Source organism: Schistocerca nitens, chromosome 4 (genome assembly GCF_023898315.1).
Source record: "Schistocerca nitens isolate TAMUIC-IGC-003100 chromosome 4, iqSchNite1.1, whole genome shotgun sequence".
Classification (NCBI taxonomy): domain Eukaryota; kingdom Metazoa; phylum Arthropoda; class Insecta; order Orthoptera; family Acrididae; genus Schistocerca; species Schistocerca nitens.
In genome coordinates, this window is record NC_064617.1 from 111,375,828 (window position 1) to 111,389,851 (window position 14,024).

At 46.5% G+C, this 14,024-nt stretch overlaps 1 long non-coding RNA gene across 1 annotated transcript in view; it reads right to left on the reverse strand.

Moving 5' to 3' along the window:
* Positions 1–14,024, reverse strand: part of LOC126251809 (uncharacterized) — a 781,546-nt gene that overhangs the window by 611,181 nt on the left and 156,341 nt on the right. The window contains exon 2 of the long non-coding RNA XR_007545788.1: positions 6,971–7,005. This is a non-coding gene — a long non-coding RNA (uncharacterized LOC126251809). The remainder of the gene's footprint in view (positions 1–6,970; positions 7,006–14,024) is intronic.

Below are 14,024 nucleotides of genomic sequence, written 5' to 3' on the forward strand. Positions count from 1 at the left end.
ATATATATATAACTTCTGAACACTATTAAGGTAAATACATTGTTTGTTCTCGACTAAAATCTTTCATTTGCTAACTATGCCTATTGCTGCGCGGGATTAGCCGATCGGTCTAAGGCGCTGCGGTCATTGACTGTGTGGCTGGTCCTGGCGGAGGTTCGAGTCCTCCCTCGGGCATGGGTGTGTGTGTTTGTCCTTAGAATAATTTAGGTACGTAGTGTGTAAGCTTAGGGACTGATAAACATAAAAACAAAACAAAAAACTGTGCCTATCAGTAGTTAGTGCCTTCAGTAGTTAGAATCTTTTATTTAGCTGGCAGTATTGGCGCTCGCTGTATTGCAGTAGTTCGAGTAACGCAGATTTTTGTGAGGTAAGTGATTCATGAAAGATATAGGTTATTGTTAGTCAACACCATTCTTCTGTAGGGATTATTGGAAAAAAAACGTGTGTGTCAGTTTAGTGATGAGCAGAATAAGAAAAGAGAAACATGTCTGAGTACGTTCAGTTTTGCTCAGCTGTTTGAAAATCAAGTAACTTAAGAGGTTTACCAGCACAGTCATTCTTAATATTTCTAAGGGGATGTTTCCTTTTTGTGGGCTTGTGTTAGGCGGCGTGGAGCCGAAAAGGCACACACATCTGAGTACCCTACTTGGTGGACGAATGGGTCCGCCACCACAGAGGTCCATTTGAGCAGCGAGGTGTTTGACTGTGATTCGTCCATCACCTCGAAGGAGAGTGTCCGCACGTTCCAACACTGCAGGAGTCTCACCTGTGTGTGGCTGGCAGGCAAGCGGGAGATCACCCAGGTTTGCGCGACCTTGACTCCTCGCCCAACTGCCAGGTCTCCGTAGATATAGCGCAAGCGCCTAAGAATATCTGCGGTGCTCTGGTTTTCCCTCAAAAGAATCTCAGTGACAGCTCCCTGCTTGGAATGCACTTCCACTACAGACGCCATTTTGAATGCTACACATAGCGCCACCACCTACCGGAACTACATGAAACTACACGGGCTGAAGCGGGGATATTTCACGATGCCCCACAACAAATTCCGCATTCTTTCAACCGAAACTGGTAAAGAAACAAAAAACTGTTGCATTACTTATTGAACGTACTTCGTATAACTGAGGTGCCGCATAGAGATGCATCTGGAATTTCAATTCGCCCTTAGACGCAAAACAGCAGCAAACCTGCAACCAAAATACACTCCTGGAAATTGAAATAAGAACACCGTGAATTCATTGTCCCAGGAAGGGGAAACTTTATTGACACATTCCTGGGGTCAGATACATCACATGATCACACTGACAGAACCACAGGCACATAGACACAGGCAACAGAGCATGCACAATGTCGGCACTAGTACAGTGTATATCCACCTTTCGCAGCAATGCAGGCTGCTATTCTCCCATGGAGACGATCGTAGACATGCTGGATGTAGTCCTGTGGAACGGCTTGCCATGCCATTTCCACCTGGCGCCTCAGTTGGACCAGCGTTCGTGCTGGACGTGCAGACCGCGTGAGACGACGCTTCATCCAGTCCCAAACATGCTCAATGGGGGACAGATCCGGAGATCTTGCTGGCCAGGGTAGTTGACTTACACCTTCTAGAGCACGTTGGGTGGCACGGGATACATGCGGACGTGCATTGTCCTGTTGGAACAGCAAGTTCCCTTGCCGGTCTAGGAATGGTAGAACGATGGGTTCGATGACGGTTTGGATGTACCGTGCACTATTCAGTGTCCCCTCGACGATCACCAGTGGTGTACGGCCAGTGTAGGAGATCGCTCCCCACACCATGATGCCGGGTGTTGGCCCTGTGTGCCTCGGTCGTATGCAGTCCTGATTGTGGCGCTCACCTGCACGGCGCCAAACACGCATACGACCATCATTGGCACCAAGGCAGAAGCGACTCTCATCGCTGAAGACGACACGTCTCCATTCGTCCCTCCATTCACGCCTGTCGCGACACCACTGGAGGCGGGCTGCACGATGTTGGGGCGTGAGCGGAAGACAGCCTAACGGTGTGCGGGACCGTAGCCCAGCTTCATGGAGACGGTTGCGAATGGTCCTCGCCGATACCCCAGGAGCAACAGTGTCCCTAATTTGCTGGGAAGTGGCGGTGCGGTCCCCTACGGCACTGCGTAGGATCCTACGGTCTTGGCGTGCATCCGTGCGTCGCTGCGGTCCGGTCCCAGGTCGACGGGCACGTGCACCTTCCGCCGACCACTGGCGACAACATCGATGTACTGTGGAGACCTCACGCCCCACGTGTTGAGCAATTCGGCGGTACGTCCACCCGGCCTCCCGCATGCCCACTATACGCCCTCGCTCAAAGTCCGTCAACTGCACATACGGTTCACGTCCACGCTGTCGCGGCATGCTACCAGTGTTAAAGACTGCGATGGAGCTCCGTATGCCACGGCAAACTGGCTGACACTGACGGCGGCGGTGCACAAATGCTGCGCAGCTAGCGCCATTCGACGGCCAACACCGCGGTTCCTGGTGTGTCCGCTGTGCCGTGCGTGTGCTCATTGCTTGTACAGCCCTCTCGCAGTGTCCGGAGCAAGTATGGTGGGTCAGACATACCCGTGTCAATGTGTTCTTTTTTCCATTTCCACGAGTGTATAACTGAATATCCATATTTTCTGTGTCACTCAATGGTTCAGTGCATATTTGTGAGAGTCCAAGTCCAGAGTTGAGTCCTCGGGCCTGGAATTTCAATTCGCCCTTAGACGCAAAACAGCAGCAAACCTGCAACCAAAATATAACTGAATATCCATATTTTCTGTGTCACTCAATGGTTCAGTGCATATTTGTGAGAGTCCAAGTCCAGAGTTGAGTCCTCTGGCCTAAAGCCGTCGGCACACGGGCCGTGCTGTCGAACTTTAACTTTGAGCGTGCCAAGTTCAACGTGCTGCTGAACGCTCAGGAACGATACGATTTGTGCATACGGTACGTGGGCCCCAACGTGGAATACGCGATCGCAATGCACTCCAGCGGCAGTTCAGGGATGTTTCTAGTTCGTAAATCACACTGATTATTCAACGGGCGCGGGTAGAATTCCCACGTTAGCTCTATTAAAACGCACATTTCCTCCCATCGTCCATGAAAAGGAAAGTATCATGTCCAATCAATAAGGACACAGGCTTATAAAAGTTCCATTACAAACAGTGCGGTACAAATTTGGAATACCTCTCCGCATAAGATAAACATTATTTCATCATTCCCACATTTTAGTAAAACCTCAAGGTCAGTCTTACTTGATCACTGTTCCTACCCAGTAGCAGAATATTTGCAACATGTGAATTACGAAGCGTAAAAGAAAAAGGAGCAAAATATCTTTATACAAGTAGCGCAAGCTGTCCTGTAGATTAAGTCAATCGAACAAAGTCACCCCTCAAAAAGAGGTGAACTCATATTTACTTAACATTAAATATTATAGTATATACTTATATTAAAGTAATAATAAAGTATCAAAACCTAATAAAAACGCTAATGTTAGGGGAAAAAAACCTTGTGTCAAGAAGCGAACCACTAGTAACTCTGTCAATGATTTGTTAACGTGAAAAATGACAAGTTTGCATCACGGTTCCACGTCCACGCTGGACTGTAGGTCCCTACATGATTAACTGACTTGGTCAGTTCAAAGGTGGGACGAAGACAAGGGCAAATCACTTTCCAACTTTCGGGCCGAGGAAAGCTTTACTTCAGTGTACATATTTTTACACAGGTCAGTGCCAAAGTTAACGACTTTGAGCTCTTAGTCAAACTATCAAGGATAGTAAATGAATATACTTGTGAAGAAATACATGCTGAGAGACTGGCCATTGACGAGAAAGAAAACAGTGCCTCGCATTTATCACTCAGCATGAAGAACAAAAAAAGTTCTTGACCTACCGCTAGCAACAGCGCAGTAAGCGAGAACGCCACAGGGCAGAAACGAGCTTACTCCACACAGTCGTTCGTGTCTATCCAGTACAAGGTCCTTACTCCCGTTATCGACGGTGCACTCGCTAGAAGAATGGCCGCCTTTTTACAGAGAAAAGAGAACAACAAGATAACGCAGGCTGAAGAACAATTCTCTACTCGCAGCTGCACGGCTCGATGCCGGCGGCCGACTTGTAGCTAGCGGAATGTTCCCACGATACAGAACTATCTTATCGACTCGGTTCGAGTGTTTACACCTCCGCCCATTGACTTGAGGGCAATGACAAGAGGCTACGCGGACGGGGAAACTGTGACGCGAGAGCAGTTCCTCCTATCTGACAACCGTTCACGTTATTTTACACGCTTCATCCAGAGCGGCAGGCGACCCGCCAAAGTGATGGCACAGTCTAATAGATACAACCACGCCATTCAGGTGCGAAAGTTGTTACCGTTTGACAGCTGCTCCAACCAGTGAGAAAGCAGTCACATGCGTCTGAAGGGTAATGTTTGTTTTTAATTATTATCTGTTTACTTGATGGAATAGTTGTTATATTTTTGCGTTCCATTCGTTTGCTAAGTTTCAAAGAGACATGAATTAACGTGAAATACATGCATAAACAGCCGAATCACATGATTCAATGACATTGGGTACAACTCATTCTTGAAGAAAATCTTTCAAATGTGTCCATATTTGCAGCTTATTCCGCTGAAAGCAACAGAATATAAACAAATTTAATGCATGAGAAGCATATATTTCTGTTGTCTGCCGTCCGTGGTGGCCGAGCGGTTCTAGGCGCTTCAGTCTGGAACCGTTGACATATGCATTGAACAGTTGAATATGCAGGAAACAATTGACATATGCAGGAAATTAGAACAGATCTTTAAAATTACTGAAATAGCTATGGCTTGCATTTCAGTAATTTTAAAGACCTGTTCTAAAGTTATTTCCTGCATGTGTCAATTGTTTCCTGCATATGTCACCTGTTTAAAAATTATATCTTTAGCATCATGAAAAATTCATCTTTAACCACGCAATGTACAGAAACATCTGTGAAATGTTTACAAACATGTGCTAACGAAAGCGCCTCTTGAATGAAGTGATGTGCTTGAAAACGATGGAGGAAAAAACTTATACTGTTACTAAAACGTTAAAAACGCTTTTCTTGGATTATTTGGTAAGTTTACAGTATTCATATTTTCCACTATTTCACATATATTTTCCGCGTCTGACTTATTTTGTAACCTAACATCAAACCTTTACGTGACAGGAATATGTATTTCATCTCATTCAAGAGAACAAATAAATCATGTATTATGACGAATTACACCTGAAGATGCACCCACAGGGTCCGAAATGCATCTTGCACTGAATAAAACACGAAAAATTGTGACTGAAGGCGTTTTTTAATTCATACCTCAAGTTTATTCAGCATAGTCACGTTTGAAGCTGCAAAATATGGGTAAAATTAAATTTCCATTTTAGTTTTATGAAACAACGACAGAGAAAGAAATATTTAAAATGTCAAATCAGATTCCTATAGCAAACAATGAAGATATTATAAAAAAGTTAAAAAGTTCAACCAGCAAACGAAACGATACGTACATGACGTGTCAGAAATTTTGCGACAGACTTCGAGTGGTTGTAGAAGGTATCTTGAGGAACAAATGCAGTATAGAAACGTGTGTTCGGAAACGACATCCAACGACACTACACAGCATCGAAGTTATAGGCGCCGGCGCCTGCCACTAGGCTACTCCTTCGGCATCAAACGTGACTGTACGCTGACGGACCGTAGGCGTAACGTCTCGCAATGTTGTTTGCTATTCAGTGATCGCAACTGACTGCCACGGTCGCCAGTGGAGAAGATGGAATTATCTGGTGGATAGAAAGGCCTTGTCTCCTACGAATGCAATGTACTGCTGCCTCTGTGGATGACGGTTTTAGACACTGGTTTCCATCAGCAGTTTATTTTTCTCATGGAACCCTTTTCGGTATACAGGAGAAAAATAAAATGCGGATGGAAACCTGCGTCCGAAACCGTCATCCACTGAGGCAACAGAGCATTGCATTCACAGGAGACGTAGTCTGTCTACGCAGCAGCTACGTCCATCTCACCCACTGGCGATTGTGGCAGTCAGTCGCGATCACAACATCGCGAGACGTTCCCCCTATGATCCGTCAGCGTACGAAGTCATGTCTGCTGCCGAAGGGGTGGCCTATTGGCAGGCGCCGGCGCCTATAACTTCGACGCTGTGTAGCATCGTTCGATTTCTGGACCTAGATTCCTGGCCTCGATTTATTCCTTAAGACACTCTCTACAACCCCGCGAAGTTTGTATCCAATTTCTGGGATACCCTGTGTCTATAGAGATAATCGGAAGCGCCATGTTGAAGGATTGAGAGACTGGCAATTACTTATATAAACCATAAAATGTGTACTACGTGAAAAACGCAGTCTCGGAAGACGCAAGAAGAGATGGCATGAATGTCTAGACTGGCTCACGAAGGCGGAACAGACGTCACACCTTCTCAATGAAAGTCATGAAGCTTGCCAGGAAAGACAGCGCGTGAACTGCAACACTTGCTACATCACGAAATATCACGTAAGCAGTTAACAAAAAATAGATGAATATTAGGCAAGCCACTGTCTCAGTACTTAACTTTCAACACTAACTGTAAAGAAGATTCAACAACGCAGGGATACTTTAGGGAATGTTACGCAACAGGGCTCTTTTACCTTAGTTAACGAAATCCAATTTACATCGCCAACATATTATTCACCGAGCACAGCTATCTACGTTTAGCTTCTGTTTCGAGCAACACGTTTTCCCCTTACTCGTTCACATTTTGAGAACCAACCGTTTCTTGGCTGCCGAAAAGTATGTATCGAAAGAAATTTCTTGCCACAGACGTTCTACCAACAGTAGTTTCTAGCATGTCACGCGTCAGATCAGGCATCACCAAAGTACAAACTCACATCCCTAATTTAGCTGACACGTACGCACTTACTTGTACAACACAACAGATGTGTAATATTTCCATTTACCTGCGGGTATGGACGGCCGAGGCGGCTGAGGCGACCTGTAACAAAAGAAACGAATCACAAATTGGAGGACAAAGAAGTGAAAAGGAGGCCTATGTCACTAGAAACGTACACTTCCTAAAAATTAATGTCGTTTTTCACTTAATAATATCTCGATACTGAGGGACATGTACTGCAGTAACAATGATTAAAATCATAACAGAACAAAAATGAGTATTCTTTTAGTCATTCAGGAAATGGGTAGCTCTTCGCTGTCCACAATAAGAAGGTCGTGTTCGGCCAAGGAGACTGGGCCATTAATAATTTTTTCCCTTAAGTAAAGCACACCATAGAGTAGAACCGTGAAGTGTCTCTACTAACACAGTCGACATAGCTGCCCACAATTTAACGAGACCCAAATAACGCTTTTTATAATTGGTTCCCGGTAAGATATTTCCAGAAATGAATGTATGTATATGACTAAGTCTGTAGAAACAGATCCAACGTCATAAAAGTGGGGCAGGGTAACATTTTGTGTTGAAAGTAATGTTTGTTTACATTTATGAATTGTGCATTCCTGCCCATTGCGTGAACCCCTGACACAGGTACACCATTCGCCAATTGCATTTTTCACGTTCTATTTTATTTCGAAAATATATGAGGTGGAAAAGTTAGGAGGGACACCCTGTATATATTAATGACCTTCCACTTAACACAAATCAGACAGAGTTGGAAGTTTCTGCAAACGACAAAAGTGTTTGCATTTAATACTGTTACACAGAAAGCAAAGAAAGTAATCTTTTTTGAAGGATTATTAAGTGTTTCTCTGCAAGTGGACTGTACCTTAATTATAGAAAGAAAGTCACAGTAGATTTGGTTCTGCACAAGAAATGGAGTAATACCAACAATTAATGTAGCACATGAACAGGAGTCAATAAACTGCGTAGAACGTCGCAGGTTTTTCGATGGATATATTGATGATAGTTTAAATTGGTAGAAACATCGACGTGAGCTCATACGAAAATACTCAGAATGTATCCCTCAACAACATCTGCAAGTTTGTCTCCGGAGTTCTGGTTCATTCTGTATAGGAGATTACATCACCTGTTCAAATGGCTCTGAGCACTATGGGACTTAACTGCTGTGGTCATCAGACCCCTAGAACTTAGAACTACTTCACACACACCCATGCCCGAGGCAGGATTCGAACCTGCTACCGGAGCAGCAGCGCGGCTCCGGACTGGAGCGCCTAGAACCGCACGTCCGCCACGGCCGGCGCATTGCATCACCTGTGTGACTAGCAACCCTATTCACGGGTAATTACCCAACTCAGTTACTATTTTTATCATCATCATCGTGTAACGACTAACTGTATCTTTCAGATTTCAGCCCTTCTTAGTTGATAACTTTTGTATTTACTTATGTCCTATCATACGTAATTAATCTGAACTGATTATTGCACTTTACAAATATTTCTGCCAAGTGTGAGTAATAATTGTTACGCTCGACTTAAAAAAACTGCAGTTGCAGGATATGTATCGTTTAAGAAACAGCATTACTGAGCAAAACTAGAAAAAAAAAATTATACCTAGATCCGGTACGGGTACTTATCGTACCTTTGCCACGCTGGCTACCTTCTGTGTCCATTTTCTACCGAAAATATGGCACGGAACGAAATTTTGTAACAGATATTTGTCCTGTTAGTACGCAAGCAACTGCGCTGTGGCCTCCGAGTGCGCGAATTTTGGTTCGCTTTGGTTCACCCTTTATATCGTTTACCCAATAAGAATCTTTCTGTCTGATAACAAAGCAAATTTTAAATCTAGCTACAGATCAGTTCCTTTAGTCTTATTTTAAGTCTGTGGGCTGTTTAGTAACCCGTAAATGACCAGCGTTTAGGAGGGGCGTTCTATAAGTAATGCAATTTTTTCTGCTCGGGTAATTTCACCTGAAAAAATGAGGAATTTGTTGTGGGACAACCTACAATATTCCCGCTTCAGTTCCTATAGTTTCATGACGTTCCGATAAGTGGCGGCGTTATAGGTAGACTTTAAAATGGCATCTGTAACAGAGATCCGTTCCAAGCAGACAGGTATGGTTGAGTTTCTTTTGGCGGAAAATCTGAGCATCGCAGTTATTCAAAGGCGCTTGTAGAATGTCTAAGGAGACCTGGCACTCAACAAAAGCACGGTGAGTGGCTGGGCGTGGCGCCTGGCATCTTCGCGACAAGGTCGCGCAAACCTGTCCGAACTCTAGCATCCCGGCAGCCGCACACCGCTGTGACTCCTGCAATGCTGCAACGTGCGGACACCCTCATTCTTGTTGTTCGACGGATCACAATAGAAGACCTCGTTGCTCAACTGGACGTCTCTATTGGTAGTGCTGTCACGCTCGTCCACCAGCTGGGGTACTCAAAAGGTGTGTCCCACTGGGTTCCACCGAGCGAGGTGGCGCAGTGGTTAGCACACTGGACTCGCATTCGGTTCAATCCCGCGTCTGGCCATCCTGATTTAGGTTATCCGTGATTTCCCTAAATCGCTCCAGGCAAATGCCAAGATGGTTCATTTGAAAGGGCGCGGCCGCATTCCTTCCCCGACCTCCCATAATCTGATGAGACTGATGACCTCGCTGTCTGGTCTCCTCCCCCAAACAATCCAATCCACTGGGTTCCTCGCCATCTAACAGAAGACCACGAGGAGCAGCGAAGGACCATCTGTGCCAGATTGGTTCGCATTACGAGGCTGATGGTGACAATTTTTTATCGAACATCGTCACAGATGATGAAACAATGGTTCATCACTTCGGACCAGAAACAAATCGGCGATCCATGGAGTGGCGCCACACCACCCCTCCTCCAAAGAAAATGTTCAAAGCCACACCCTCAGCTGGTAAAGCCATGATGACAGGGTTATGGGACTCTGAATGAGTTATTCTGATTGATGTCCTCCCTCATGGTGCAGTCACATCTCTGAAGTGTGTTGCACTACCATCAAGAAATTGAAGAAATGACTTCAGTGTGCCCATTGCAAGAAAAATGCAAACGAACTTCTCCATGACAACGCAAGGCCTCACACAAGTCTTTGAAGAAAAGCTCACAAAACTTCTGAGTTCCATCTGTTTTGCCCAATGAAGGATGCACTCCATGGGAAGCAGTACGTGGATGATGGGGAGGTCACTGGTGGAGCAAGACTTTGGCTCCGACATCGACCAGTCCTGTTCTGTATGCTCTGCCGATCGGTTCGGTAGGTGTGCGCCGAGCGGTGGGTTTACGTAACCGAGCGTCTGTGCAATTCTGTAAGCCATTCGGTAGAGAGTTGTTGTGGCTCGGGATAAACCGAGTCATGCCCGTGCCGTGCTTCCGCTTATCCTCGCGCCAGCCAACTAAAGGCAAGTGACCACAACTGTGAGCATGTTAACCTGACGACTGCGCACCAGGCATACCCCACACCCAAAGCAGCCAACCGGCATGACTACCAGACATGCCATTCCCATTATTGTTTTCGACTGTAGGGGCATGGAGAATTGTGACGCTTGGTTGACTCACGGTATCCTATCCCCGCCGGCCGAAGTGGCCGTGCGGTTAAAGGCGCTGCAGTCTGGAACCGCAAGACCGCTACGGTCGCAGGTTCGAATCCTGCCTCGGGCATGGATGTTTGTGATGTCCTTAGGTTAGTTAGGTTTAACTAGTTCTAAGTTCTAGGGGACTAATAACCTCAGCAGTTGAGTCCCATAGTGCTCAGAGCCATTTTATCCTGTCCCCTTCTGATTAGACCCATGTCCCAAGAATTTTAAACTTTTCAAAGCCTAGAAGAAAAAAAATCACCATTGCACTTGATAACTGATAAGGATTGGCCAACGGATTTACTCATTTCAGGACTTGATAAACATATGTACCTTCCAATTTAGCCATTTGACGACTTACTAAATAAATATACCTTCAAGTGCAAAGGGATGGCTGTAGCTCAACCAAATTACAGGCAGCCTCACTGCTCAGTCTGTACGTCGCCACAAATTTGCTCTTGGGTGTTTCAAAGAGGTTCGTCTCGTCCCACAGATTACGTTGCCAAACCGCACGGCGCCACATTTCCTAGATCCACTTTCGTCGCTCTTGCCTTTTTAACAGTACTGTGCGCACCATGACCACATCATCTACATCTACACGGATTTTCTGCAAATTACTCTTATGTGCCTGGCAGAGGGTTCATCGAACCATATTAACAATAATTCTCTGTCACTCCACTCTCGAACAGTGCGCGAAATAAACGAACACCTGTATCTTTCCGTGCAAGCTCTGATTCTTGTTTTTTACTGTGAAGATCGTTTCTTCCTCCGTAGGTCGGCGTTAACCAAATATTTTCGCATTCGGAGGAGAATGTTGGTGACTGAAATTTCGTGACAAGATTGCGCTGCAACGAAAACCGCCTTTGTTTTAATGGTGTCCACCTCAAATCCTGTATCATGTCCGCGACACTCTCTCCCCTACTTCATGACAATACAAAACGTGCTGCTCATCTTTGAGGTTTCTCAATGCACTCCCTTAATCCTATCTGGTAAGGATCCCAGACAGCACAGCAGTACTCCAAAAGAGGACGGTCAAGTGTAGTGTAGGCAGTCTCTTTACTATATCTGTTACATTTTCTAAGTGTTCTGCCAATAAAACGCAGTCTTTGGTTTGCTATCCGCACAACAATATCCATGTGTTCTTTCCAGTTCAAGGTGTTCGTTACTGTAATTCCTAAGTACACTCCTGGAAATGGAAAAAAGAACACATTGACACCGGTGTGTCAGACCCACCATACTTGCTCCGGACACTGCGAGAGGGCTGTACAAGCAATGATCACACGCACGGCACAGCGGACACACCAGGAACCGCGGTGTTGGCCGTCGAATGGCGCTAGCTGCGCAGCATTTGTGCACCGCCGCCGTCAGTGTCAGCCAGTTTGCCGTGGCATACGGAGCTCCATTGCAGTCTTTAACACTGGTAGCATGCCGCGACAGCGTGGACGTGAACCGTATGTGCAGTTGACGGACTTTGAGCGAGGGCGTATAGTGGGCATGCGGGAGGCCGGGTGGACGTACCGCCGAATTGCTCAACACGTGGGGCGTGAGGTCTCCACAGTACATCGATGTTGTCGCCAGTGGTCGGCGGAAGGTGCACGTGCCCGTCGACCTGGGACCGGACCGCAGCGACGCACGGACGCACGCCAAGACCGTAGGATCCTACGCAGTGCCGTAGGGGACCGCACCGCCACTTCCCAGCAAATTAGGGACACTGTTGCTCCTGGGGTATCGGCGAGGACCATTCGCAACCGTCTCCATGAAGCTGGGCTACGGTCCCGCACACCGTTAGGCCGTCTTCCGCTCACGCCCCAACATCGTGCAGCCCGCCTCCAGTGGTGTCGCGACAGGCGTGAATGGAGGGACGAATGGAGACGTGTCGTCTTCAGCGATGAGAGTCGCTTCTGCCTTGGTGCCAATGATGGTCGTATGCGTGTTTGGCGCCGTGCAGGTGAGCGCCACAATCAGGACTGCATACGACCGAGGCACACAGGGCCAACACCCGGCATCATGGTGTGGGGAGCGATCTCCTACACTGGCCGTACACCACTGGTGATCGTCGAGGGGACACTGAATAGTGCACGGTACATCCAAACCGTCATCGAACCCATCGTTCTACCATTCCTAGACCGGCAAGGGAACTTGCTGTTCCAACAGGACAATGCACGTCCGCATGTATCCCGTGCCACCCAACGTGCTCTAGAAGGTGTAAGTCAACTACCCTGGCCAGCAAGATCTCCGGATCTGTCCCCCATTGAGCATGTTTGGGACTGGATGAAGCGTCGTCTCACGCGGTCTGCACGTCCAGCACGAACGCTGGTCCAACTGAGGCGCCAGGTGGAAATGGCATGGCAAGCCGTTCCACAGGACTACATCCAGCATCTGTACGATCGTCTCCATGGGAGAATAGCAGCCTGCATTGCTGCGAAAGGTGGATATACACTGTACTAGTGCAGACATTGTGCATGCTCTGTTGCCTGTATCTATGTGCCTGTGGTTCTGTCAGTGTGATCATGTGATGTATCTGACCCCAGGAATGTGTCAATAAAGTTTCCCCTTCCTGGGACAATGAATTCACGGTGTTCTTATTTCAATTTCCAGGAATGTATTTAGTTGAATTCATGGCGTTTAGAGTTAACTGGTTTATTGTGTAATCAAAGTTTAACGGATTCCTTTTAGGACTCCTGTGGGTGACCACACACTTTTTATTATTTAGGATCAACTGCCAATTTTCGCACCAGTGGGATTTCTTTTCTAAATCGTTCAGCGATTTGTCTTGATCTTCTGACGAGTTCACTAGACGATAAACGACAACATCATCTGCAAACAACCTAAGACGGCTGCTCAGATTGTCTCCTAAATCGTTTATACAGATAACGAACAACAAAGGGCCTGCAACACTACTTTGGGGAACGCCAGAAATCATTTCTGTTTTACTCGATGACTTTCCGTCAATAACTGTGAACTGTAGTTCCATGATTCTTAGCTGAAATACAAGCACAATGATACTTATGAACCCACTTCCCACTTGGATGGATCTCAGTGATTCTTCAAGAAAATTTAAACACTAACTCCAAAACTAAATGTTTCTAAAAATAACATTTTATCTCCGCAATCAAAGAACGTCAAACTGCACGAATTGCCTTACTGACACCTCACCAGCTCTCAGTACCGTAGACGAATAATCGGTAGGTGGACCGATTGTTAACAGGTGCCAGTAGCGTATAGAATAGCAACTTCGGGTTACCGAACAGAAAATGATGTCGCTGCCGAGGTTAACCCACAGAACAAAATGGTATGGACGATATGGACGATAGTTTGGAAATTTGTGGTAAGGACTATGGGACCAAACTGCTGAGCTCACCGGTCCCTAGGCTTACATACTAATTAATCCAACTTAACGTAACTTACGCTAACACACACCCATGCCCGAGGGAGGACTCGAACCTCCGACGGGGAGGGGGCGGGGGGGGGGGGGGGGACGCGCGTACCATGACAAGACGCCCTAGACCGCGCGGTA